General features: G+C 43.5%; 1 long non-coding RNA gene and 1 other non-coding gene across 2 annotated transcripts in view; both read right to left on the bottom strand.

The window, feature by feature from the left end:
- The window catches only part of LOC103178852, a 133,311-nt gene that overhangs the window by 27,589 nt on the left and 79,654 nt on the right, over positions 1-26,068 (bottom strand). Inside the window, exon 2 of the long non-coding RNA XR_006085536.1 lies at positions 12,107-12,147. This is a non-coding gene — a long non-coding RNA (uncharacterized LOC103178852). The remainder of the gene's footprint in view (positions 1-12,106; positions 12,148-26,068) is intronic.
- trnaa-ggc lies at positions 19,779-19,850 on the bottom strand. Its single transcript has one exon. It is a non-coding gene; the product is annotated as a tRNA-Ala (tRNA).

Raw genomic sequence — 26,068 nt, 5'->3', positions numbered from 1 at the left:
CCCACCTTCTCCCATTCCTTTTTATAGTTTTCCTTTTCAAATATTTGCCTGATTCCCTTTTGAAAGCAATACTGCATAAAACAAAGCTCACTATAGATCTGTGACGCTGGCTCATGTCGTGACGAAGTCTGTGGTCAGCTCTTGTGCGTCTCGATCTGGGTCATAGCACAAACACGATTAGCTGGTTGATCAAAGAGGTTGATTGGTTTTGATGTAGCACCGACAGTGCAGCTCATTGAACAGTTGCATTTGTTCTCTTCTAAAGGGGTTCCCGGTGACAAGATTCCCTCTTTCAAAAGAGTCCTATTCTTCCTGCAGTCCGCAGGCTGGTGGGAGTGAGCATGTGAGCGAGTATATTTGAGGGGGTAGTTCAGGAGGAGAGGAGGGGTGGATCGGGGGAATGGCATTTAAAGCTTTTCTAATCCATGTTTAGGACAGAAGTCCGTTGCAATCAGATATATGAGTTTCTGAGTCACTTTCCCGAGTGAAGGGCAAGTTGTTGTTGTTATACTGTTTGGTTGGAGACAACTCCAAACCTGTGGCAGATGTTCAGCAATTTCAAGCATTACCCTGCAGGGTCAGTCAGACAGGAAATTATTTCAATGTGCCAAGAGGTTTTGGGAAGCAGTTAAAGAGACCTGTTCCACTCACCTGTCCAATGCCTCGATTTCATTTAATCATTGCCTCTAATAATGCCTTTCCCAGCTCACTGCTCTCCTGTAACTCTCTCAGTTTCTCACCTTTTCATCATGCACCAATTCCAGCTTCCTGTTTCCATTCTCTCCCTTCCTTTCCCCCAACCCAATCTTGACCCTATCCCGATCAACTTCTCAACCCCGCACAGCTCACATTGTGATTGTTATCATGTTAACAGGTTGTTTGTGTGTTACTAGCATTTCCCTAAAATTGTAATACGCAGGAATGTACTTTAAAGTTTCACAGAGACAGATTCTGGCCCATGCAGAACTTGCGCAGAGTTACCAAAACCTTCCACCAGGAGGTGCTGTGTAAATAGTGAGAAATGTCACACAACACAGGAGCTCCAGACAAGTTCGAATCACTGTTTCATTAGCACCTGTGTTTGTGTGACACATTCCCAGTTCTTAAGCATGATTGTAAGTCTCAACACACACGATGGAACATTGACATGAATGGGAGTTATGACTCCATTGATCTGAGAAGAAAGCTCCCTTTTCTTGCTGAGTTGGTCGCTGCACTGGATGAACTGTCCTGTACGTTGGCTCAACCGGTCCGTACACCGACTGCACTGTTCCCTGAACTTGACACACGACTCTGACACTATCGCTGGGCATAAATAAATATCAACGAACTTATAAAGAAATAAGATAGGCATTTTATTATAAAAATGAGGGAATGCGATCACTCAGAAAAAGTGCTGCCAAGGCTACTTAGCAAGATTATTCTCTGCGAATGAGACTTGCTTACTCAATAAGTAGCCCGGTTTTACTTTCTATTGCGGTGATTCACCTTCTTATAAATAGATTTCCGTCTTTCTCCAAACTTTTTATTTTTCAACTACCGTCCAGAATGACAGCTCATGCAAATGATCCGGGCTGAGTAAGCTACCTGCCAGTACGATTTACCAACAGCTCTCCCAGGTCTAATGAGGCAGCTTGCAGACAGTATGAGCAGCGAACGCAGGAGAGAATGCAGATCTAACATCTAACATCTGACTCACCGACTGAACTCTCACACTGCCCGCTTCATGCTCGTGAGATCAGCGAAATCCACCAGGATTGGGTCCAAATCATTATTGGTAAGAGAAGGTGACTCAGAGACATTCCGTGCAGTGAGGGGAGCACAGACCATTTTTTCTCTAAATCAGCCATGTCTCCTACTTGCTTCACATGCCCTTTATTATTGCTTTATTATTACCCTCTGTGAAAAGGAATGTGTTCTAACCTCCCTTTAATTTCTTCTGTGTCTATCTTAAATTTGTGTCCTCTTGTTCCTGTCTCAACAACCAGTGGAAAAATATCCATTGCCATTTACTCCATCACAACCCTTCATAACCATGAAGACCCTGATTAGGTCTTAACCTCAAGTGGCAAAAAGTGGGACATTGCTGTGTGTAAATTGGCTGCCAACATACACAGTCACTAAACTTCTTTGCCCATAAAACAGAGTCACTGCACTTTACAGACTTTCTGATGTGAAAGGTGCTATAAGAAATGCAAAAATTATCACTATTTTCAATAGATATATGGCCCACCTACAAAATGCAGTTACTACAGTTTATAATAAATCTTGTGATGTACTTTGAGACCTTTCAACGTGAAAGGCGCTGGAACAAATTCAAGGATTATCAATATTATTAAAAAAATATGTTCTCAAGTGTTGCCTCTGTGCTCGCTGCTTCATGCACTGGGATTCAGTACAGATTCATGGCACTAATAGCTCCATGTCAGGCACTCAAACTGCCTGATAATAACATGACTTAACTCTCTGCTCAATATATTCTTTGCCTTTTGCTCGCGAGCAGATGGTTGCTCCTTTGCCTCCCTCCTTAGTCAATCATCATCCACCAGAAACCTGCTGTCATGTCAAATGACAGATTTTCACCCAGAGTCCGGCATCAAATTAACTCATCTGGATAAGTAACTTGTACGGCCTGATGGGGCACTCTGCCTCTCTGCACCTATCAATCAATCAATCAATAAATCCCAACACATTTCATTGAACATGTGATGTAGTAATCCAACTGAATCTGTGAATCATGACTGCAATCACGAAATATGTATTTAGGAAGATTAGATCCCGTGAATAAAAGCTGACACTTTAGAGACACGTGATTTGATTTCTAAACAGCCTATGTCCTCACTGGGTTGAAATCGAAGCTGATCGCTGTGTCTCCCTCTCAAACCCATTCTTTCTCAGGTGTGGAACTCTGCACCTCCCTCAGTCTTCCCTTCCTTCGGCCTTTAAAACTCCAAGTCTGAGGTCACCTAACCATGACTTCTTGATTTATCCCATCTCCCCTCCTGCTCTTTTCAACCTTGGTGGGTTCCTGCACTTTGGGCTTTGACCCTTGACTTGAGGTTTCTCAATAAAAATAAGATATAGAAGCTTCCAACCGGAACACTCTCTGATACACCGGAACCTTAGAACAAAACAGGCGGTTTATGATTTACCCCACACTGATCCAGCCACCCCATCAAACCTTCTCCGTGACACTGAGCATCACAGCTTGTTTATAGGTCTCACACAGCCACTGTCTATAAACCATTCACCAATTATAAAACGCAAGCCCAGCAGGCCATCTCTTGCTTGATCCTTTACTCTAGAAAAATCTCCCTTGTAACACTGCAATAGCAGAGCTTGCAGTGTAAGAAACATTGCTCATGGCTCCTTCATAACAGAGGCACCATAAACATGCTCTCTGCATGCGCTCTCTGAAGTACTGGGACATCTCATGTAACAGACACTTTTTAAGCTTACTCACCGACTGTTAATCAAAAATTCTCTCCGTAACAAACTCTTTACTGTAATGTTCTTAATTTGTTAACTGGGAAATTGGGTGAAGAACCAAGGCACACAGTGTAGGACACCAACAAGGGTTAAATGAGTGGAAGAGGAGACAAGATAAATAAAGTAGTGGTTAGCGGATAGGTTTGAGTTTTAAGAGCCTGGAGAGTGTAGGAGGAGGAAGGAGAGAAAAAAGCAAGTTAGAGGAGAAGACAGCATTCTGAGTGTGGAGTTTGATATGTCAATGCATATTATTATTGTAGTCTTATGAGCAGAGAAACAGATTTTGAATTCACTGTCTAGGCCGACACTCCAGTGCAATGCTGGGGAAGCAATCCATTATCAGAGGTGCTGTCCTTCGGATGAGGCATTAAACTTAGGTCCTGTCTCGCCTGCCTGTTCAGGAGGACGTTAAAGATCCCACAACACTATTCAAAAAGAGAATGGAGTTTCTCATGGTGTCCTGGCCAACAATCCGCCAAATAAAATTGGTCATTAACTTCATGGCTGTTTGTGGGAGCCATCACTGTGAACTGCTGCTTTCATCTAAAATACACAGCACAGTACACTACAGAACATAATAAAATCCTGTGATGCACTCTGAGACGTCTTGACAACGTAATAAAGGGCTATGCCAAATGCAAGGATTATTATGAAAGCATGTTCAATTGAAAGCATTTACAAAGTTTATATGCTGTAGCATGCTCATACAGTGGCAGTGGGGGATCAGGCCACAAGTTCAGCTTGGCTGTTCCCCCACTCGGGAACAGCCGATTGCGGTCTAATTACTACTGATTAGTACTACTACTACTTTCAGATTAATATTTTTATTGCTGTTTTGTACTCACTGGGTTAAAGATATCAGCACTGCAGAATGGAACACTACAATTTGGGGCACCCAGTGTCAAAATAAAGCACTCCCAGGTAATGTATAATAAATCTCCCTCTACTTTGCCCAACAAGGCATTACTGTGCACACCCCTTGTGCTCGGTGAGACATTCCCCCTGCTATCATTGAGGAATGAGAGTGAGTGAGAAAAATTGCCCATTTAGTGGCAATTATACAAAATTATAGGTAGGGCTAGACGATCCTATGATCCGATCTTAAATTCACTTAATATTACAAATGCTATTTTATTTCAGAATTCTCACCACCAAGAAACCCCTTTAATCCTATTTGCACAGACAGGGTGAGAAAGATCAGTGTATATCAATGTCACTTATATCATTGTATAATGTTGACATGTTGTCACGCCAGTGGCTGGAAACATTCCATTTAGTCGGTCTGAGATACTTGACAGATCGTATTCTCTTAATCATGGTGTGGTTCCACTCATATCAGTGACTAACAGCTTCATGATGGTCCAGCGGGTAAAGGAGTTGATCTCAGCTGAGGCAGTGGTTGTGGCTTCAATTAGTCTCAGAGACCATGGGTTAGGGATGCGAAAGACAGAGCATTTCCACTGGAAAATGGATATATAACATGAGGCCAGGAACATAGCTGGATCGCATTCAAATACTCGGTGAATACAACAGCAGGTTGCATTGATATAGCCCCCTTCATGCTGGGTCATGTTCGAGTGCTTAACAGTGGCAGAGCTGGGGAGAAAGGGGAGTTGACCCTAGACACGAATGAACAGGAAGGTCTTCAGGTGTGATCTGAACACGATTTTTGCCCTCTTAGTAACCTCACACACAAGTGCACAACTTCACACAAACAGATTTTTTTGCTGTAGCAGAAGTAAGCCTTTATACAGTTTATTTTTATCCAAGGTAGATAAAGAAATAGGCAGAGATATATAAATATAGATTTAATAATAATAATCCTTGCATTTGATATAGAGCTTTTCACGTCTTCCAGACGTCTCAAAGCGCTTCACAGAAAATACTGAAAAAAGTGAATTGACCGTATATTTTGTGGGCGAAATGCAGCAGCCAATTGCACATAGCAGGGTCCCACAAACAGTCGTGGATTGAGTGACCGAATTATTATTGGGGGTTTTTCTTGAGGGATTATATATAGAGAAAGTTATTGAGATTCAGCGAGAGAAAGATAGGTAGAGCCCATATGAGAAAGGTAGAGAGAGAAGAGCGAACAATGTGATAATACAGTGAGAGTATAACTCCTGAAGGGAAAAATGTTGGTGCTGAAGCCAATTTGTATTGCAAGGTGTGCACTTATTCACACTGCTTACTTATCCACAATGAGTTTATTTGTCCCAAGTAGTGCAGACGTTAAGTTTTCCGCTGTTGGGCCTTTCATTATAGTGTCTTTACAAAGATAATGAGGATCAAAAGCAGGAAGAAAGGAAATAAGAGTTTGAGGCTGTTGACCAAAACCATAATCAGATAGATAGATTTTCAGAAGGTTTTGATGGGAGGAAGAGAAGGTGCAAGGCAAAAATAGAAGCTTTATCTGAGAATCTGCTGAGCAGAAGGAATCCAGGATTTCTCTCACATAATTCGAATCCTTGCAGTTGATAAAGCACCTGCCTCAAAGAGGTTCACAGGAAATCACCGTCAAGTGTCATGACTGGATTTGTAAGCATCAAAGAAGAATGAATAATAATCCTTGCATTTTATATAGCGCCTTATCACGTCATTGAGACATGACTAAATTGACTATGTTTTGTGGGCAAAACACGCCAGCCCATTGCACACACCAGTGTCCCACAATGTCATGGATGAATCAACTAAAAACCAAGTTCCTACTTACTGCTGGCTAAACAGAAGTGTGGGGAGTAAGGAAACTTGCCTAAGGTTTCTCCCTGCCCGAGAATTGAACCTGGGTCCTCTCGCTTGCGAGGCGACCAATGCACTACAGGACTTCATCACAATCTTAGAGGGTGCCTATCACTGCACCAGCTGGAGTGCAGAGGTGAGCTTAGTGCAGAGCAAACCTCCAGAGCTAGAGGGAAACTACTGCGTTCAGTGTAAGCTCAGCCAATTAAATTGGTTCAAAGTTCCTCGCACATACATTGCTCCCCTCACACAGGCAAACACTGTGAACACAGATCGCCTCTCGGTAAACAGAACGGTCGGCGGCTCCTGTCACTCACGGTGACAGAGCCTCCATTCAGCCGGGTCAGAGCTGTAACGGCCAGCGATCCCCATTCACAGCTGAGCTTCCCTGACCAAGGCACCCAGGGTGAGACTTCACCCTAGAGTCACTGGCTCCAAACACTGTCCTGTTAAACCCTGTTACAGCCAAGAAAAACACTTTGCTTTTTTTAAAAAAAAACTGTTCACATCTTCCAAAACAGAGAAAATGAGCTGGAAGACAGTACAACCTATTTTTTTTTAAAAAAAGCAGAAAATAGTATAATAATGTTATAGGTAAAATAAAAGAAGAGAAAGCGAAGGGAATAACAGAGGGGAGCACAGTAAAGTACTTGAAATGTATCATTTTCATATTGTGTCCTCCGTATTTATGTTCAAAGAACTTCCATTTTTATATACGTTAAAGCGGTTTGCAGTAATTATTGACGAGTGCAGTGCCTGCCTTTCTTTGAGGATGCAGAAAAGTCCCACAAATAGCCGTGAGATCGTGGCCTAATTAACTGAGAAACCCCCTGAACAGTAACAAAACTGATACTGATTGCAGGATGCGTTAGATCAATAATAAATGTCTTTCACAAGATCGGTAAGGATGAAGGATGTCCTTTCATCCATTTGATCTCATTCTTCCAGAATATCCACGCTACTGTCTTTCCATTGGAGCATCAAGCTGTTTCTTAAATGAGTCCAAGCACTCTGGCCTGATTTAACCCCCGAGGTACCAGTTCCAGCTATTGATTTTCCTAAGTGTAAAGAAATACTTCCAAGTGGCTAACCTAAAATCATCCTTCACAAGCCTGAATTTATACCATCTGCTGCATCCTTGGAATATCTGAAAGTATTGTTCTAAGTTTATATTCTCTATCTTCAGTAGCGTCTTACAAAGTCCCCTCTCAGAACTCTCTATGACTAAAGAGCCCTAGCTTATTGAATTGTACCTCATAGCTCATCCCACCAACATCTTTGTCACCCTCTTCAGCAGGGAGCTGTAGGAGCTCAGAATATACAAGCAGAAACTGCAGATTCCAAGGACCAGTCGGCACTCACTGCTGTCTGGTGGGCAAAGGGCAGTGATGTTTTACTTTTGTGGGCTTGTGGAGATGGCTCACTTTTAAAGACCTTTGTTTCTTTTCCTACCACCTTCATAGAAAGCCAACTGTGCTAACCAAGAGCTGCTCGGAAACCCATTAAACAGCTCAGAGTGTGCGTCTGGACAGATCTGTCAGAGTCAGTCTGGGAGAGAGGATCTCTAACCAAGCTGCCTCCTGCTGGGAAGACGAAAACAACATCAGCTGTCATCCCATCAACTTCCCACACAAGGTTTACCATACGTCAAATGAGGTCAGGGAGTTGGACTCATTTAATATTAGTTGGATTCACTAACAGTGACAAAAAAAGGTGAGAGGGGGAAAAGAAATACCTTTTATGCCAAACTGAATATGATCTCCTCAAATGTTCTTCCATCACCTCCTGAAGGTGTTTGGCTACTTTTTTCCTTCCAGTAGGGTACGGATCCACAGGTGTCCTCACTCAACTGTCCATTGTTTATCTGCGAGCTGTGACACTGAGCTGAGTGTTAGCTCTCTATTAAACCACAGGGGACCTCACACCCAAGACTGATCATGTTCTCACCTGATGGCCACACACACACTTTCAAAGTCGGGTGGAGGGGGTGTGGGGGGGAAGAGGTGAAAGGGGGTCTGTGGATAGCGATTGGGTAGGGTACGCTGGCTGATTTTCCTCTACCTGACTCACAGACCTTAAGCCAATTGTATCCCTTACTCTTGTCGTGACTGAGATCAGCTAACTAGGCACAGTGGTGGGATTCGAACCCATGACCTGCCTGGTTCAGCTTGTACAGCAATGGATACCCACTGGGCCATCGTTGGAGCTCCAGAAAACACCCAACTAGTGCTATTTGTGACTGTGTTTATTCTACTGCCCGCACTCTCCTCCTGCTGTGCAGAACATAACAACCTGTGAGAGCCACGGACGGCTCAAGGGAGACAAGGTGGCCTGTCAACACTGAGTGTGAGAGAGCGCGAGCAAGAGTGAGAGCGTTCGGTCCAGATCAATGTACAGGAGAGCTGCTCGGAAACCCATTAAACAGCTCAGAGTGTGGTTTGAAATGGATATCCCTTTTATTTTTACAGCAAAATTTGTAAAAAGCCTGTGGGAAAACTCAGTTTTAACTCCATCCAGATGTCCAGGTTGCGGCACTTGCACAAGCTCACAGTCCCATTCGTACTGTCCCTGTGTAAGATTTCCCTTTCAACAGATACACAACACACAACAACACCTTAACAGTGCTTGATCAAAGTTTAAGTCTTTGGGGGGGAAAAAAAATCAATTTGTTCGGTTTTGAAGAGTGAAGGGAGTCTGTGACTTTCGGATACAAGACAATATCATGTGTTTACTGTTCCGTCTCTCAACCCTCTCTTTCTCTCTCAGTCGCACCCTTTCCCATCTTTCTCGAGTTTGTACTATTGCGAGCTTTCCACTCTGGTTTCTGCCAAGCTGCAAACCCATCATCGCTCATGTGCTTCTTCTCCTCTACGTTGAAATCACAATTCGTCACATCGACTTTTTTTTTCCTTAGGACATCAATCGTCCAGAACCTCAGCCTTTCCTCAATCTTCCCTTCATCCTGCGATCTGCAGGTTTTTTAAGAGCTAAGCTTCAGGTTACCTGATCATGGCTTGTTTCATCTCATCTTCTCTCCTACTCGGTCGTGTCCTACGCTCGGGGGCCTTGGGATTCTCACCTGGGATTCTCAATAAAAGAAATGAATGAGTGCTGTTGTCAGAGATTTCTGGCTGGCAAGCCACAAGTTCCTGGCAAAAAGAGGCCCTTTCTGGAGCTGAAAGGTGGTGACAGACGACTCACTCAGCTATGAAAGGCTGTCATCATTTCCAGTGTGGGGGGTTCCTTCTTTGGCTTGGAAATTAACCACTGCTTTTTCTCTGCCAATTTTCTCACCTCTTCTCCCCTCCTTTCCTGAAGGCAGTGACTCGTGCCGGAGTACAATTCCATGGGCATCAGACACCCTCAGATACCTCAGCCAGGGCTTAGCAGCAGCTTAAGCAAGAGATGTCTTGGCAGTAAAGGGAAGCAACCAGGAGGATTCCCCTGTGTTAAAGTGTTAAAAGTTTTTATGCTGCGTTAGCTGATCTCATAGGGGCTAAATTGGCCTCCCTAACTGAGGGTGGGGGGTGGGGTGGGTGGTGGGGAAGCCAATTGCATGAGGTGTTCTATCAAATACAAGGCTCATTGATATTATTAATATTAGTATTATTGCTCTGGTGGCCAGAGGTCCATTCAGTATTCAAAGTGCAGGCTGACCAGAGCACTGTACTGTCTGAGTGCAGTTTATCATGTGGCCTGTGAAAGCTCTGCAACAGGCGGATAAATGTCCAACACGATCTCTGACTGTATAACAGCTTCACATACATTCCCCACAAAGCACTTCCTTCGACACTCTCTGCTTAAACACATTTTGACGCTTCTCCCAAACAATACAATAAAAATTTTCATTTGTATAACCTTCTTCACGTCAAGAGAATGTCCCCAAATGAACACCACACGGCCTCACCTTTGTGCATAATTCATTTCTGTAATCATTTCATTGCTAGTGAAAATGGCTTGTTTTATTAATGAACGAGTTTGCCCTACTCAGGCTCAGAACTCCACACAGAGCAAACAATTCAGAAATTAACAGACAGAAGAAATCCCCATATCCAAACACTTTTACAGATACTCTTCCTTTAGAGATCCTTTTAACCAAAGAGGCGAGTTGTCAGGATCCTCCTGCAAAAGGGATAGACTCTTGTTCAAGTCCCTCTTTAATGATGGAGTCTCACTCCTTGGATCCATTAAAGAGGACGCAATGAAATCTTTAAAAGGCACCGCACAGAGCAGTTAGAGCAGCAATAAAAAGAGGTACTCCCTGCAAAGAGACATTTGGTCTCAGACCCCACCAACTCTCATATTCAGGATCCCTGTGAAAGTAAACCCTTGACCATCATCCCTTCAAAACATAAATAAATAAATAATAATGTGTTCATTCAATCCAGACTGTTTGTGGGACACTGCTGTGCGGAATTGGCTGCTGCGTTTCACTCACAAAATACACAGTATATTCTGTGAAGCACTTTGAGACATCTCGAAAACGTGATAAGGCACTACATCAAATGCAAAGATTATTTTATTATTATCAGAATACTGTCACATATCAGGAATTTATGGTTGCACGTCACGGAATAATGACTTTAGGGAGTGACTGAGTGAGAGGGAGTAATGCCTGCCATTAGAGTCATTGGGCTGTATTTGAAAGGATGTAGTGCTGTCTAGCAGCAAGCCATACAGAGGAGCATCATTCTGAATTGCGGGTTCAAAGGGCCGCCTTCATTTCTCCAATAGCTCCTGTAATGGAGTACACCAAGGAACGTTGTAGAAGCCAAAATGCAATTCCGAATGGTTCCGTCCTGTTTCAATCTGTTTAATTTGTTTGCAGCTAAACTCAAAGGAATTGTTTTATCTGGTTCAATGACGCACTTGAAAGCCGTCTTAGGAAATTGGTAGGCATAAAGCAATGATGGCACACAGAGAGCTGCAAGCCCAGCGCGGCAGGATCAGGGAGATAATAGGAGGCACGGTAAACGAGCTTGGAGCTGGCACTCTCACTGTAAAACTAATTATGAGATGTTCTGCATGATGCTGCCAACAGCAGGTAAAGAATACTCGGGAGAAAGAATCCTGCTTGCTATTCCGTTCATCTAATTTTAGCAAAAGGATATTATTGCTCATGGGAGACAAACAACAATATTTCTTCCAGCTACTAGGAAAGGTTCATAAAATTACAAATGGCGTTCGGATGAAGAAGCCCCCCTGGCCTATTTAATCTCATCTCGTAGAGGATCCCATTAGTTTCTTAAATAAATTCAGCATCCTGGTTTCAGCAACCTTGGTCCATTTGTTTATTACTTTCGGTGCAAAGAAATGCTTCCTGGCGTCTTGTCTTAAACCAAACCCTGAGCTCCAAGTACACTTGTCAAGCAGTTGTTGGCATTCTTTGTTGGCATTATATCACTGACAGGTCTATCCCTGGTGGATCACAGATAAAATATGACCAAAAATCATAACTGGCTTGTGTGGATGGCCTGAGAGAATTGAGCACTTCCACTACTACATTGTGGCATTTTGCTTAAGTTCCTACAGCCCCATCTACCATCCAAAAACACTCTCAAATGATTTTTATGATTTCAATGATTCCCCAAACTTGCAGTCTTCAGGACACTTCCCGTTACTTTCTTACAGTGATATTCAGGAGGAGTAGACGAGAGCTCAGAGAGTAACTCTTTCCCCCTTAGAGGGAAGCCCTCGGCTTTAGTCAACCAATACTCAGTAAAATGCAACATCAATACCCTGAATCCTTCAAAGTATCTCCCAATGGTGGCACCAATACAGTATGGTGCAAAACAGAATGAGTGTTGACAACTCTTGTTCCTGACCGTTTAAAGGCAGAGAAGGCAACCACACATTGGCTCTTGTTTCCTTTTCTTACCTTTTCTGCTGTGAATCTTTCTTGTCCACTGAGCCCAGACTCTGAAAGAAAAAGGAGAAACACAGCTGGTCACTACACAATCATACTAAACTGACGAGGAGGCATTGAGCCCAGCGATAAAGGCAGCGGTGTGGTATGGTCTATTTCCCCTGCAGCCTTTATGCCAACTCCTTTGGGAATGTAAGGGGAGAATCTATCCCTGGAAACAGTTGCTTCTGTCTACTGACTTAAACCTAATCTCAAAGAGAAATCTGGACACAATACCGGATCAATGCTTGACATAAAGATTTTCTTTTAAAAAACAGTAAAATAATATTAGCAATCGCATTGTCAATGATTTGCACTTCCAGCTCAGAGTCAGAAGGTTGTGGGTTCAAGGCCCATAAATTAAGTCTGGGCCAACACTCCAATGCAGTGCTGGGCTGCAGTTAGAGCTGCCATCTTTTGGATGAGATGTTAAAAGCCCCGTCTACCTAGTTAAGTGGATGTTAAAGATCCCTTGGCATGATTCAAAAAGAGAAAGAGATTCTCCTCGTGTCTTGGCTAACACTAACAATCCCTCAAATAAAATTGATCACTCACATCAATAACTGTTTGTGGAATACTGCTGCTGCATTTGTCCACGAATACATAAATACTGCATTTTACAGTAAAAACCTGTGAAGCGCTGTGAGTTGTCTTGATGATGTGATAAGGTGATGTATCAAATGCAAGGGTTATTATTAGCTTTATTTCAATGAATGTAAGTTCAGATCTGAGAACTTCTCCTTATAGCTTGTGAGTCCAAATCCTGTAATTATTCGTGTTGTCTGCTGTGAAAGATCTTTAATGCTTCGACAACCTGTTAAAGGTAGAGAGCCCAAAATTATACTCTTCAGCACAGTGGCAATACAGAGTATAGTTTTGTGCAAAGTTAGAATAACATCTTTTGGCTTACAGTCAAAGGCTATAAAGATGCTATTTAGAATTTGATTGTTGATAGCAGCTTCATATTAACTGGAATCTTTCCGTGAGTGAGCAATAATCGCATCCAACACTTTGCTTCTCCACCTTTGCAAACAGTCCTCCTTTCAATGTGCAAAAAAGAATTTGCATTTTTATAGTCCTTTTTCACATCGCAACATCGCAAAGCATTTCCCAGATAATTACCGTCAAGTGTACGAGCTATTACTGGTCTTGGGTTCCAACACATATTATCTTGGACTGATTGGCATTAGCACTTTGATTGCCATCAGATCTATGTCAACTTCTGTCCCTGGGGATTTAGCTCACACTATGACAGTGAAAACCTCCAATATTACACTGAGTAAAAGCCACTCAGGTATAAGGGTAGCTTCATTGCTGTATTAATCCGAACACATGGAATACAATTTAGAATAATGTTACAGTATCTCATGTTTCTTTCCCTCTATTCACTCTGTCTCTAAACTTTTCGCTATTTTTGACTTGTTTTAACCTTTACTCATCTTAAAACCTATTATTTCTGTTTGTATGTTAGGTAAATGTTGACCTTCTTACTGAGTTAGTGTGCATTCCCACGCTTTGTTAGTTCCCTCATTTTATTCCGACAAATGCATTTTCTTGCCACCGCTAAACGTGGTCTTGAAAGAATTCCATTTTCTCTTGATTTGACTGTTCTTGTTCTTTTTCCCACTTAATCACCTCCAAGCTTTTCTCATATCTCTTTACCTTGCATTTCCTCATGTCATGCACCTCAGTCTAATCTGTGCTCTTATCTTTCAGGATAAGATCAAACTTGACCGTATCATGATCTCCGGAGCACCCTCTTCTTGGCTGTGCGTCAGCCTGGTGCGGTGCTTGCGCTCTCGCCTCTGGGTTCAGAAGGTTGTGGGTTCACGCCCCATGTCGGAACTTGAAATCAAATAGCCTAAGCTGACCCTCCAATGCATTCCCGGGGGTTGTTGCATTGTCACAGTGTCACAGTGTCCTGGCCAACAATCCCCCAAACAAAATTGCTCACTCGCTCCATGGCTGTTTGTAGGACGTCGCTGTGGGCAAATTGGCTGCCCACAAATACACAGTCAATCAATTCACTTTACTGAATATCCTGTGAAACGTTCTGAAACATCTCAATTACATGACAAGGCGCTGTATCAAATGCAATGATTATTACACTGAATCAGAATCTGCTGGGCTTACTGGTATATTTTTCATAAACAACCAATCGTTCTTTACTTTGTAATAGAGTTTTCTCGCCCACTTAATATCTAATTGCACTTATCGCAAAAAAAAATTTTTAGTGGAGCATTGCAGGCAAATACACAGCTGAAACAAAATCTAATAAATTTGTTGTTTAGGAAAGGTTTTTCAACAGGAATTTATCCCCCCCCCGAGTCCCCCCTTCCCACAGCTCTTGCGACCACAGGCTGGTCAGTGGTGGTCAGTAATATCAGTAATAATGTTGGGGTCTGGCTCTCACGTCCCTGCTGACACCTACACTTAGGCAAGGTCCACTGGGTAAGAATGGGAAGCTCACTCTCTTCTGTTAACTCATACGACTTGTGTTCCGATCTTTCCCACGGATTCTGTGAACCAGAGTGGACCTGTTGTAGCAGGTTGCACTGTGGATGAAGGAGCCAGTATTTGACTTGTAGAGCACCCACATACCAGTCCTGCAACCATGTCACTGTGAAATTCTGGAACCTCTCTTGCGAAATACAGTGTTATCACCTCTTAATGGGCGTACATGAGATGTACTAAACTGCTTAATCTATTTCATAAACCGCAGCTCTCCATCGTGTAACCCTCTACAGTTATTCACCAAGGGGTATTCTTCAGTTGCCTACATTTCCTGAAGGCAAGAGTCGGGAGTGGGGGGGAGGGGAGATCTGAAAGGCATCGGAAATTTAGCGTTCTAACGTCGATCAGTGAGGAGGGAAGAAGGGGGGGAAGAGAGAGAGCGCGAGAGAGAGACAGCTCGAGTAAAATCTCTTTCGTCTATTCAGCCTCAGAATAAAACCAGTCACGGAGTCGCGGAGACTTTGAGCACACACACTGTGCTCGAAACAACCCTTTTCGGTGAGCTTTTCAAAACCTCAGATCAGCTTCGTTACAAAGCGCCACAGTTTTGTTTTTCTCTGCGCTTGGAACAAGCGAGCTTTGAGTAGCGACTCACACACATACACACACACACACACATACCTCTGCACAAAGAAAGCAGGAATACCCGTTCTTAGTTGCAATGGGTCCTGTCGCTGGCGAGAGAATTCTTCTACGGCAATACAGTTGCCAGCCAGTCTCCTCTCATATCTTGTACTTTTCCTGCAGTTTGTGTCTCGGAGGAGAGTTGTCACCTGCCATAAACTACTTGCTTTGTATAACGGAGCACAGCGTGCTTGCTCTGCTCCTCGCAGGGCCAGTTCCTCTGTTGTACTTTAAATTGTGTTGCCAGGCAATAAGCTTGGCTAACTCCTGGCTGCAGAGACAGGGCCAGAATACTAATCAGCGTAACTCTATCCTATCAGCCATCACAGGCATCTCGGGCTGCGATGGAGCCTCAATTGGTTTAAACCCTATCTGCTCCCTCGTTCCCCCGCCGCAGTACACCCCTCTTTGAAACAATGGCTTAGCCCACGGAAGATCTGATCGGTAACAACGCAACGGACTCTGCTTGTTTAAAAGTACGTTAGTATCAGCAACTCTGGGTAAGAACGACGTCTCCTGACTAAACTGTCGCCGAGAACACCAATGGATGGGATGGACGTACGGTGTTCATGGTGTCTGCATTTTATCTTTCTCTAAATGATCACTCTTTCTTTCCCAATCTTTCTCCACTCTTTTTCTGAGTCGAGGTTAACATTCCAGTTCAGTGAGGTGCCAACTTTTGGCAAAGTTGTAAGATAGACGTGAACAGTTCCATGACACTTTTCGAAAAGGGAAGTGAGCTTGGCCTGGTGTCCTGGCCAACAATCCTCTGGATAAAATGCTTCACGCAACCCACAGTTTGTGGGAACCTTCCTGTTCATCAAATGATTATCGCATATATCTACAAAAACAGTTGAAGTACACTTGCTTGTGAAGTGCTTTGAGGCATTTTGGTGTGAATAAAAATATTGCAAGTTCATCCTTTCCAAGTCAAAATCGAATCCCAAAGTCAACCCCAAGCTTCAGTTTAAAAGATCAAGGAGATCAAAAGATCATTTAAAAGATCGTGTGTTCTCTCTTTTGCTCTCTCTCTCTCTACCTCCGGGTCACAGATTAATCTTAAAGACTCTTCACTGAGAACTCAGAAGCTTCATCTTCCAGAGCACAAACAGAAACCAATGGAAATAGCCCTGAGTCTAAGCTAAGGTGGATGGTGTGAAAGTTACTGTTTTAAAAAGGAAAAGAAATGGTTAGAAATATAAGATCAGGAAGAAGTAAAAATGTAACTTTTCAAAAATGAATAACAGAGAGCTGAGAACACAAGAGAAGGGACATCGGAAGCAGAGAAGGTCATAATTATTTTGTTCATATCTAAAAATGCCTTCTTGTATTTCTTCAAGTAGTTTACAACAACTTACTGCGCTGCCGCATTTTCCTACAAATACACAATCACTCAATTTCACAGTAAATTCTGTGAAGCCCTTTGAGACATCCTTCTGATGCTATTTCAAATGCAAGGATTATTACTATTATTCAGCAATGTATCCACAAAGAGCCATGAAGTGAATGACCACTGGGATCGGGGAGGTGGAGGGCGGGGGGGGAATGAGGGTGACCGAAGGCACGGTCGAAGAGGAGGGTCTTGAGACCGGTCTTGCAGGAGGCAAGGGAGGGGGTGAGACGGAGGGACTGTGGGATGGAGTTCCAGAGAGTGGGGGCAGAATGGCTGAAGGCCCACCCACCAATGGTGGGGCGGGTGAGGCGGGGAATGTGAAGCAGGCCAGAACCCGCTGAGCGGAGGGAGCGGGCAGGTTAGTAGGGGCTTAGAAGTTCGCAGAGGTAGTGGGAGGAAGGCCATGGAGGGTTTTGAAGGTGAAGACCAGGATCTTGAACTGTACCCTCTTGGTGATGGGAAGGCAGTGGAGTCAGCTGAGGATGGGGATGATAGGGTCACGGAGGTTGGTACGGGAGATGACACGGGCTGCAGAGCTCTGGATGATCTGCAGCCTGTGTAAGGAGGAGTTGGGGAGGCCGACAAGCAGGGAGTTTGTGTAGTTCAGCCTGGATGTTATGAATGCGTTATGAAGACAGGACCTCAGTTCAACGTATTTTCCGAAGGACGGCCTCTCCAACAAAGCAGTGTACACCCAGCATTGCATTCAAGTGGGGCTTGAACCCACAGCTTTTTGACTCAGAGGCAAGAATGCGATCATCTGAGCAAGGATGACACCTCTCCTTATAGGGTTTAAGGTTAATGTTACAGTATTATAACTATTCCCAATGTTTGAATAGCTTCATTACTGTATGATTTGTGTTACTGTCAGCAATGCTGTACATGAGCTGAAAATGTAGAACTCCTCTTGACCCAGACAGTCTCGTTTCGCCACACCGTCTGGCACCCAAAGGGTTAAGAAGTGCACTAAAGGCAGTTGCTTTACACATGTACACAGACTGATTAGAAAACAGCTTCTATAACTCCCAGTGTTCTGATTTATATGAAACAAGGCAAACTTAATTACGTCATTAGGGAGAACATGTTAATGAATTATGCTAATAAGTTTTTACAAAACTGACTTTCTCTTCTAGTTTCCCCGATTCTGCGCTGGGAAAGCTTTCACCGCAGCCTGGTTCCCTTCACAGCCACTTCCCTTGGCCATTGTGTTGCGTGAATTTACACAGTGATTGTTGGCAGCTTGTCAAACATAGAGGGGTGAGGAGGCAGTAGAGCTGAGCCCCATCCCCCACCCTGCAACCCTCGCCACCACCCCACCACCAATGTAACCCTCGCCCCCCCCCGCGCCCCCCCCACCCCAATGTAACCATCTCCCCCGCCACTATAACTAGTAAATCATTCCCGGCTCCACTCTTCCCAAGAGGTCAGGTACGAGATGGAGTCCAGTTAATATCTCAGCTGAAGGTTCTTCAGTAGAGATAGATTTCTGGCTTCAGGTCCAATCAAGCCTGTGGGGAATACACCCCACAAATGATGTCACAAATGATCGTGTTTAAATACCAGTCATCACGGAGCTTCTCGCTCGAGTGCCCGGACGCTTATTAAAAGAGTCCAGATACAAGATGAACATAGAATCATACAGAAGGAGGCCATTCGGCCCATTGTGTCTGTGCCGGCTCTTTTCAAAGAGCGATCCAATTCAATCCCATTCCCCCCGCGCTCTCCCCATAGCCCTGCAAACTTGTAACAGTTGATCTAATTGTTTCTCCACTAATGGGTGCATTTGTCCCAGTGTCTCTGTAACATCCTGCACTGTGCAAACCGTCTCCTTCATGTTGTGGGACGCTTGCACAGCAATAATGTATCACTGCATCACTCCCCATACCCCACCCCCACCATTCTATGCACATTTCAAATTCTACTTTGTTTTAATTGTATTTGCAAAAATAAGACCTCTTCAGAAAAAGTGGAAAGCTTAGATGATGCGACATCCAGCATTTGGTGAGACGCTAATTATTTAATTCCACTCATTCCCAAGGAGATTTACGAGCACCGTAATGTTTTTCTGCAGCAGCTCATAACATTTGTGTATCACAATGTGATGCTGGAAAATCACATGTGGTTCTGATATCAAGACTGGCTGAATCATCGCCTCTTGTCATTGATCCCTCGTGATCCTTCTAATGGGATGTGTGCTGATTCACAGTGATGACTTTATGCTTTCGTTAACCTGGGGTGCAGCGGTGAGCTGGGTACAGGCTGCTCACTCCAAACTAATGTCACACATGAAATGTCATGGGCAGGATAAAGTGCCGCAGTGTACAACAGCTGGTGAATGAGTCCCACAGTGCCGAGTGGAGTGTTCTTTCTATATGTCTCTCCCCATCATATCTCTCATTTATTGCCTCCCACACGGCTTCGCACATCTGCTTCGGAGACAGGAGCACAACGGGTCACGTGCCACAGCGAGAGTCCTCGTATCATCTGCTGATAAGTTTTAAATACAGTGTTTGTGGCCTAACTTTGTTCAGGACCGGTTTCTGATCATCAGAATGAGAGCTGGGAATAGGCTCACTTTCTACCATAAGCACCAGGACTCCCAGATCAGGTACAGCAGGAGGTAGATTCAGTGTAATGTCCCTTTTATACTGACACATTCAATACCAGGTCAGGTATATCACAAGCCAGACATAGAATAAAGCCCCATCTACATTGTCCCATCCAACACTCATTGCTGAGGTGCAGCACAAGTTACATATGGAGAAAAGCTTGCTGTACAGTGTCCCATTCAGCACTCCCTGATCAGGTACACCGTGGGATATGCAGTAAAACTTACCCTACACTGTCCCATCCAGGACTCCCAGGTCAGATCCAGCAATAATAATAATCCTTGCATTTGATATAGCGCTTTTTACGTCTTCTAGATGTCTCAAAACGCTTCACAGAATATATTGTAAAGTGAATTGACTATATATTTTGTGGGCGAAACCAGCAGCCAATTGCATACAGCAGTGTCCCACAAACAGTCGTGGATTGAAGTGACCAATTTATTATTGCTTTTTTTCTTGAGGGATTATTATTGGGCGTGTGGAGTAAGGAAACTTGCCCAGGTTTTCGCCCTGCTGGGAATCGAATCCAGGTCTCTCGTTTGCCAGGCGAATGCTCTAACCACTGAGCTACAGGACTCCTAAGGAACCCAGGAGACTCGTGTTAGATTTTGGGTTGTCAGCCCTACCAATGACGTAAAAACTCAGTACTCAGGGTGATTGAAACCTTGAATGCATTTGGTTAAAAAGTGATCTTATAGAGGTTAAACGGTTGGAAAAATATAAAAGGACAAAATTTTTATATAAGCTGATATTTAAAGCTTAAATGATCTTACAGTATCTTGTTCTCAAAGAGGCTCAACTGTGCATTTAAAGTAGTGTATTTTTACAGTTTAACTCAGTGTATTCCAATAGTATGCATAATGCTTACAGTACGAACTGCAGTAAAATCAATATCTAATGATATTTTGAAAGCTTCATTTAAGTACAGTTCTGCACCCAGTGCAACTTTACACCAATGCATCTTAGAAAATTTGCTTAAAAATAGGGATGTGAGTTTTTTAAATATATATAACAGGTCATTCTGTATTAACTTGTATATATGGTTGGAGCACTGACCGACACAGTTACGTATTGCAACCATTTGTGTATTCAAAATGAAAATAATCAGCACAATGACAGCAACACCAGTGACTTCTCAATGTGGGTCTCAAAATGCATCGAAGCATGAACTTGCAAGGCCCTGAAACCAGGATAAAACCTTAATCAAACCAGGGAGCAGATGTAACCCAGCGTGATGCAAGGAAATGGGACCAGATTAGATATGGAGTAAAGTTCCATATGATTTAAGTGCCTGTCTCGTACATTGCTCGCCTTGCTAGTGCCACCGTGCTTGTTACAGGTTTGGCTTGCACGGTTCAGGACAGTCTAGATCTCCAGGGCTTTGCTAGGCATTCCTGCTTAGAACAAATTCAGTCACACTTACTCTCCCTATTTCACCCTGTCCCACCCCATCTCCTTTCCCATTCCAAAGCATTCCAGCAACGTTTCTGGCCTTATTTGTGCACTGTTAGCACGGGAGTCATCAGAGCTCATCTTATCCTGTCCTCACCTGAAATCCTTCCAAATCGAGGGTAGGCATTAGCTACTGGACAGTGATCAGGTGCAGGGGTTTACCAGATTTACTCCACGCATCCTCCCACCCCACTCCAAGCCCAATGTCTCTATCTATTTCTACACAACACATCGATCACATAATAAATTGGTCACCTCATTCCACGACTGTTTGTGGGACGCTGCTGTGCGCAATTGGCTGCCGCGTTTTGCCCACAAAATATACAGTCAATTGATTTTACAGTATACTCTGTGAAAGGCGTTGAGACGTCTTGAAGACATGATAAGGCACTATATCAAATATAAAGATTATTATTGTTATTATTATCACAGGCTTGTGGAGCAGAAGCTCAATCGTTTGGAGTTAAAGTCAATATTCAATGCAGGGCAACAACAAATGGAGCTGAATGAAGGCGAGTGGAGTAAGTGGAGAAACATTCACTAGGTTTGAATACCTCCGACTCGCAATTTTAACAGAATGTTCTTCACTATTGAATGGACACCGATGAGGCGTTTAAAAAAGGTTGAAATACTTTTGATGGGATCATAACAGTCCAAGCGTTTAATGGGTCGGCTTCGCTCATTCAATACCTGAGGAAGACAAGAGCCCACCTCATCCCAGGGGTGCGGAGAGGCCGATCCGATACAGTTATTAAGCTCACTCTTTGGAACAAATGACCCAAGTGCTTTGAGCTTTCGTTGTTGCTCAGACATAAAACAACAATTTAAAGTACCGCTCTTCCAGCACTTAACCATGTGTTAAATGCCTTACACGATTCCGCTTGCTCTCTCTCTCTCGGCTCAGTGCAACAGCTTGCGCATTGGGACAAAATTTGCATTTTATGGACACCATGTGTAATCCTTTCACTGCTTGATATAATCATTTACCTGTAGCTCAATCCTGTTCTTCTCAGTGCCTGCACTTTAATGGGCTTCCAGGTAAATGTTTCAACTTTTCGAGCTTCGCCCTCATCTCAAATTTGGAGCAAATGATAATCAAGGCTCCAGAGATGTTGTAGGGTGTTGCTGCTCTAGTCTCCTATGAGTTGGAATGCTACTTTGCTATGGGGTGTGGTTGGGGGGGAGGGGGGCAGAAATGTAGGACACCATTAAACCGTCGAATATTCCTTTCAAGCACTGTAGTTAAAATCTGAGTGAGTGATTTTTTTGTGTTTCTTCTTCTGTCAATTTAATTATTTTTCTTGAATGTTTTGTCATTGGGCTCTCGGTTGCGATTTGTTTGAGATTCCCCCAAAATTCATGTGACAGGGGATACTCGCTGCTGTTAAAGAAAATGATCTTTCATTTCCCTCATCAACACAGAAGTCACTGGGAATACGCAGCAGACCAGACAGCATCCACAGAGAGAGGAAAAATGAGTAAACGTTTCAGGTCAAAGACCTTTTGTCAGACGTTGGAAGGGAGCAGATTATAAGGACAATTCCCTTTGTCTTGGACTGAAATGTAAGCCACATTTGGAGAACTGAAAGCAGAGTCCGCTCCAGTCCTCTCAAGTAATTTGTGTGTAGACTATGGTTGGAGTGACTTTAATGATGCTGAACATCAGGAATGTGCATGGGCAGAAATGAACATTATGACCTATCAGGATTGGCCCAGAGTAAACCATATAAATATATAGAATTTTTAAAAATAATACGACTTTGTACTTCGTATCTATAATTTTTTTTCGCTCAGCCGAGTGTCTGACACATGCAGAAACCCTTCACCATGCTCAAGAGTACCCACAAACCAAACAGAGTTCCATGCATACCACCTACATATAGGAATTCTTGTGTAATGGACTGGAATGAGCACTCTCTCCCTAAAAGGATGCATCCTGCTTACCTAATTCTGGAAAGTATTAGGCACAGGCTTGCAATAGCTAAGGCTGGCAATAGTCAAGGATTGGGGATGCCAGAGTGTGCCTTGGGGTACTGCTAGAGTCTAACCAGCTAAAAGTGCATAGTTTTTGCCATTGTCTGGCAAGCTTCACTGCTGCTTGTCCAGCTAGGACCATCCTACACTTGCAGAGCTAACAAGAGCTAATTGGAAAGCTTTCCCCAATTGACTGATCTGGCCCTCTAAGTCCAACCGATAAAACACCAAATGACCCACGTCGCATTCATACTTCTTTTCCTACCTCTTGATTTGATAGTGAGGTAAAGGAAACACCCAAAAAATATATAGTTGGGAGTCTTGTTAATCTTCCGCACATGTTGAAACGTATTGTTTAGCTCTGCTCTCCCCACACTGGAACAAAAACACACAAGAATTTTTAAATGTATTTCGTAAGAAAACATTGTATTGGGCTTTGGTAAAGGTTACACAGGAAGGGCCAGTGTATGGCTAAGTATTTGGACAGGAAATCATAAGTAAAGTCAACACATGGGGATAACCGTAATATTGGCTTTGAGCATTCCTCACGATAGGTTTCCCATAAAAGCAATGCTGAACTGAATGTACACAGCTAAGATAAATGTTTAGAGCAGCTGAATTAGAAAGAACTTGTATTTTTATAGGCGTTTATCACATAGAAACATCTTCACAAAGATTTAATGTCAAGTGTAGTGGCTATTTTCGAAGACTAATGCAGCATTTATTTAGCGCTTGAGATACCACAAACAGCCATGAGGTAAATGACGAATGCTATCTGGAAGACAGCGGGCCTGGACTGCCCATCTTTCTGAATAGTGTCATTGGATCTTTTACATCCGCAGGCAGGCCAGAATTCAATTTTAACATCTGTCTGAAAGAAGCCATCATTGAACCCAACTATCCATCCCTTGACACAAACTCACTGACAGCGGTCCCACAGATTTTTCAACACTACAAAGGAACAAAGCTCGGCTCAGCACAGTGTCTGTGATAAGAAGGAGCTGGTTACCAGGAAGTTCCCAACCATACCAACAGGTGAGTGGTGTCTATTCCAGTCGCCCAATGATGTCATCAAAAGGTATTGGTCTGGTTAGCAGAGCCCATCTTTCCATTGACTTAGCAACTAGAACCTGAGTCATGTTATGTTGATATATCAGGAATGTCACTCAGCCTGGACCCAGCACTCCCCCAGCACAGGATAAACTGATTTCTCTCCTTTCCACCCCTGTCCTCCACTCTCCCCGATCCTGACCCCAACCTTGGGTCCGAAACACTCATTGTCCAGCGCCTTGGGATGCCTCTCGACGTGAAAGACGCTATGCAAATGTAATTTTGTTGTTGTTGTTGAATAACACTCATGGAGTCCTGTAGCTCAGTGGTTAGAGCACTCACCTCGCAAGCGAGAGACCTGGATTCAATTCCCGGCAGGACGAAACGTTGGGCAAGTTTCCTTACTCTACACGCCTCTGTTTACCTAGCAGTAAGTAGGAACCTGGTTGTTAGTGGATTGGTGGATTGCTTTTCTGGGAATAATAATCCCTCAAAAAAACAAGAAGAAGAATTTGGTCACTCAATCCACAACTGTTTGTGGGCCACTGCTGCATGGAATTGGCTACCGCGTTTCGTCCACAAATATACAGTCAATTCACGTTACAGTATATTTTGTGAAGCGCTTTGAGGCGTCTAGAAGCTGTGAAAAGCGCTATATCAATGCAAGGATTATTATTATTACCAGTGAAAAGCAATTCCTGTACTTAGCTTATTCACCGACACAAACGCTCAAGGAACATATTAACAGGTGCCTATTGCAGCAGTAATTCAGCCAAAGGCTGTATGCAGTCCAGAAAGATATGAATGTTAAACCGCTGAGCACAATAATAACTCTGCCCCTCTTTCCTTTCTTCCCCCCTCTCCCTGTCACCGCCACTAAAAAGCACTCCCAAAAAAGCACAGATAAAAACCATTCAAATTGTCGAACAGTTTTGCTGCTGTCTATAGTTCTGAATCGAGCCAAGTTTCACCCAATGATAGGGAAGCTGTGGAATGGGAATCTGGTTTTATATTTTAGGTTCCGTGTACCATTCAATCAAGAGGAGCTGCTTATGCTGAGGTCAGAATGTAGAGCGAGGATCTTAATAATGTTAACACGTCATTCAGTCCATTGGTTACAATGGGGAATGCGAGCCTGGTGTGAATGGCTTTCCCCGGGGCGTAAAGCGATATCAGAGGTAGCGACGGGGATGTTGGTGCCTTCTCAAGCCCGGTTTCACTGCATGTCTTCAGAACCCGCAGCAATTCATTGGCACACATGCAGCACAAAACGCAGCATGAAAAATTCAGGCTGTGAGCCAAGTCTGCACCTGCCCTTCCCCAGATCTGCAGCGCTCACGGAACAGCATGTTACAGCTTGTGATTCAAAGCTTCAAACATCTCAAGTATTCATATTTGCCAAATAAAGCGTTCACTATTAACTCTGACAACAGGCTCTCCGAGGATGGGTGACCATACATGGCCTAGGTTTGCTGGACGGGACAGTGTATTGGGAACTTTACTCTGTATCTAACCCGTGCTGTATCTGGCCTTAATGAGATACCAAAGCCACGTAAAACAAGTCTACTGTTATTGAATTGGATTTTTGAAGCACAAATAGATAATTATTTGGGGAGGAAAAGTTTGCAGGGCTATGGGGAGAGAGCGGGGGAGTGGGATTGATTTGGATAGCTCTCTTCAAAGAGTCGGCACAGACACGATGGGCCAAATGGCCTCCTTCTGTGCTGTATAATTCTATGATTCTATGAATTGGCTGACCAGCCTAACCGTTCACAATAACCCAGACAGACATTCATTCAGTCACTTTTAGACTGAGCTGCTATTGTGGGTTACTTCTCCGAAATGAATGTTTTCTTTTTAAAAAAAATAATAAAATCAATTAAATCTTGTTATGATTTGTCACAAACCAAATATGCAAAGTATGCACTTGAAAAAAGAAACATTCACACAAATCAAATGACTCCAAACAAGCCCACAGTATGGGGAGCTTGACATTAGTGCAGTAACCTGTCATCTCATAATGTGCAACATCTGCAGCTGAATGACAGCAGAAGATGAAAGAGACCAAGCATTTGTTGATTAAATATAGAAGAGCATTGGGGAGAGCGGAAATTTGTCTGAAAATAGACAGTAGATACATAGTACTCCCAGCAACCTCAGAGACCACAGCTCCTGGGTTTGTAACATGCAGTAATGGGAAGGAGGGGGAAAGAGAGCTGGATTTAGTCTCCACTGAAGCATTCCTCTTTGGTGTGGGCAAGTTGTTCATAGAACCCTGGTATTTGGTACAGGCTAGCTTCAGGGGTTGAGAGTCTCATC

The sequence above is a fragment of the Callorhinchus milii genome, unplaced genomic scaffold, assembly GCF_018977255.1.
Source record: "Callorhinchus milii isolate IMCB2004 unplaced genomic scaffold, IMCB_Cmil_1.0 Scaffold16, whole genome shotgun sequence".
Lineage (NCBI taxonomy): Eukaryota > Metazoa > Chordata > Chondrichthyes > Chimaeriformes > Callorhinchidae > Callorhinchus > Callorhinchus milii.
This window is presented reverse-complemented; position numbering and strand designations above follow the sequence as displayed.